The 3208-nt window shown below is 39.7% G+C and overlaps 1 long non-coding RNA gene across 1 annotated transcript; it reads right to left on the bottom strand.

Moving 5' to 3' along the window:
* Positions 1-344: 344 nt before the first annotated feature.
* LOC110906068 lies at positions 345-2808 on the bottom strand. Its single transcript, XR_002573631.2, has 3 exons — positions 2471-2808; positions 922-1011; positions 345-393 (listed from the first exon to the last, which is right to left on the bottom strand). It is a non-coding gene; the product is annotated as an uncharacterized LOC110906068 (long non-coding RNA).
* Between the last annotated feature and the right edge of the window lie 400 nt (positions 2809-3208).

Genomic DNA, 3208 nt, shown 5'->3' with positions numbered 1-3208 from the left:
CAGAGTAGAACCGAAACCCTTGCACAAGCAAGCTTCCTTGAGCTCCGGAGGGATAGGGTTGATCTCTATCCTCTCCCTATACTGGGCAATATTGTCACACCCCGATTTCCACGTGTATCACCGGTGGGCCCGGTGGGGATTACCGTGACGTAGTTGGAGACATCATAGTCAAACCACACAATATAATAATGCACAGCGGAAGCATAAAGATAATTATATTCAACTATTGTTCGTAATATCAAATGTATTACAAATAGTCGAAAGGTATCCACAGGGGATCAAATAATAATATCGAAAAGTATTGTTCAACAGACTTTGACATCTAAAGCTTGCAAGACTTGAATAATGATGCCTGGAGTAGCCAGCCTATTACGTATAGCACCTGCACTTAATCTTTTTGGAAAAATACGTCAGTTTACACTGGTAAATACGCTCAACTGACTCATTTTGGAAAATGATTGAAAATTTATTTGAATGCACATGGCACAAAATATCTTTTGATTAAAATACCTAGAGGCAAGATTAATCTTTTTATAACTTGGGACAATCATAGTTATGATCTTGTATACAGTTTTACATGTTTGTTGTACGTTCAGGTCCCGATATAGAAACCGAGTCAAGATTAACAGACACATCACAAGTATAGGCCCACTGAGCATGAGATACCGTTTCCCTTATGCAACTGTCAGGTGTATGCCTACACCCCGTGCATAAGACGTGACCATTTTATAATACAATGATGTCAAGGATATCCGGGACATGGTCATTAACCCCTAAAGGCTTTTATTTCAAACAATACAGATCAAACCGGGTTACCTCAATAACTTAATCACAATCCGATTAAATATTCAATACCCGACCAAGCGGTATTATTATACCGTATCCCAAGCCCGTATAGGGAAATAAGTTAAGAGTATTTACCTGAGCTAGCTCCTGTCTTAAATAGCAAGAATAATAACTCAGCCGTATATTCTAATCAGTAGTCGCAAGTACTTTTACTGGGTTCCTAATCTGGAACGAAGGTTTTATCAACCTATTAGAATCCTAACGGGTCTTTATAATAGCCGTAGCTCAGACCGGTCAGTTTCAAAGGAATATATACGGTTTAATCGCGTGAAAGGCGAAAACCGGGAACAAGTGGTGATTCCGCCCAAACAAGTCCGAAGACTTGTTTTATATGGGTCTTACATTCACACTCTGGATTTTGGGGTCAAAACAATATGGTTTGACCCGCATCGGCTAATTCATGTAAACTAGTTACGTACGCCGAACCGTACGCGCAAAAGGCGCATCGGGTAACCGTAAGAGTCTTACGCTTGTTTCCTAAGTTAATATGCCTTAAAGAGGTTGTGGTATCAGTAGGATACCTTCCGTAATGCCCGTAACGAGTTTTTGTCCTTTATACGCCCCGTAGGGGTTTTTCGGTCATTTTAAAGATTCTTAAAGGGGTTTATGAGTTCTACAGGGAATCTGAGTTTCCCGACCAGTTTATAAAGTCTAAAATACTTTATTTATTATTTAAAATCAGTAGCAACTGGAATCGGGTCAAAAGACCTTATAGAACTCAAGTTACGGCCCAAAAGGGTATATTCGGTATTTACCGAACCGTAGCCATAACCGTAGGTTATGAGCAGGGTAAAAATGATTAAAAATCTTTTAAAAATCCCCAATTATTATTTTACAACAGTAGGTAAAAGTTTTGGGGACGAAATCTTGGTTTAGGTAGGCGTTATGCTAAATGCGCTATTTAGTTACCAAAGTTCCGAAATTTGCGCTATTTGGCATAACTCCTATTCTGGACCTCGGATTGACATGAAATTTTAGGGACATGCTTAGAAATCAGTAACCAAGGTCATGATCCGTTCACATGTCCGAAAACCTCGTTTAAATTTATAAAGGGCGTTACGGTCAACTTTTAGGCGATTAGCGGAAATGCGTAAAAGACTCGGACAAGCAATGAACCGGTCACAGAGGGTTATACCATCATGTAACCTGGTCCTAAGAGAGTCCTAAGGCATATCTATACCTCACTAAAACGGGTCAGAACTGAAGTCAATGCAAAAGTCAAACTTTTGCGACATTCGGCTCCGAACCGGTTCAATATAGCAAATGGTCGATTCAAACGAGCGCAAACAAGTTTATATACTTAATATCATGTTTTATGAGTGTCTAAACAGGTTTCATAGCATATACATTACAGATTATGCAAGATTCGCCAAAACGACATTCTGTTGACTTTTTTTTTTTAGGTGCACGTTTGACTCGACATTTGACATGGTTAGAGTGGTGATCAGGGGAAACCCTTTTAGGGGTTTATTACCCACATAAATACCAACTCATAACTACTTTTGATCCGCAATAAGACTGAGCCATTACGGATTTATTTTGAAGTCAAACCGTAGTTACGACGGTTTGGTTTCTAGTAGTTATCTAAGCATAAATCAAACTACAAAGGATCTAGACGACTTACAGAAGTTGGGTCTTGCTTAGAGTATACAGAGAAATGCTTGAGAGCCTTTAGAATGACCAGAGGAGTGTGTTTTGAGTTGTGTGTTGGTTATGAACCAAACATGCCCTTTTATAGTAAGGTTTCACAACAAATTTTGACACACAAGTCCCCCAACTAACCCCAACCTTCCAACATGTGTCCCTAGTGTTTAGGAGTTGTTTAGGGGTCACTTTGAAGGTTTAAATGCAGGTCATGGCTTTTAGAAGGCTGAACAGCCAAGTTAAGCATGTTTCTGCATCTGGGCGCCTGACGCGGCCCGCATGGGGGAACCATGCACCTTGTACGCGGGTCGCCTGGTTTTTAAAATCATGCGCGTATCTTAGGGGGCTCGCGGCCCGCCTTCACTTACCCCAAATCTCAACGCGGGTCGCGAGAGGGTGGTTTTTCAAGGCTTTTAAATCTTTTGAAATGATTACGAGAATCTGGTAATTAATAACGAAATCTTTCGTAATCATTAACCTGACCTTTCGGGTTTTGAAGGGGTAACTTGAATATTTTATAATCATGACTAAATCTTGGTAATAATGATAAAATCTTTAGTAATAAATAATGAAATCTTTAGTAATCATCAACTTGACCTTTCGGGTTTTGAAGGGGTAACTTGAATCTTTTATAACCATGATCAGAATCTTTGTAATTAATAACCTGACCTTTCGGAACCGAAGGGGCAACTTTGCGATTTGGCCCTTGGTTATTTAC

This window comes from Helianthus annuus, chromosome 14 (assembly GCF_002127325.2).
Source record: "Helianthus annuus cultivar XRQ/B chromosome 14, HanXRQr2.0-SUNRISE, whole genome shotgun sequence".
Lineage (NCBI taxonomy): Eukaryota > Viridiplantae > Streptophyta > Magnoliopsida > Asterales > Asteraceae > Helianthus > Helianthus annuus.
This window is presented reverse-complemented; position numbering and strand designations above follow the sequence as displayed.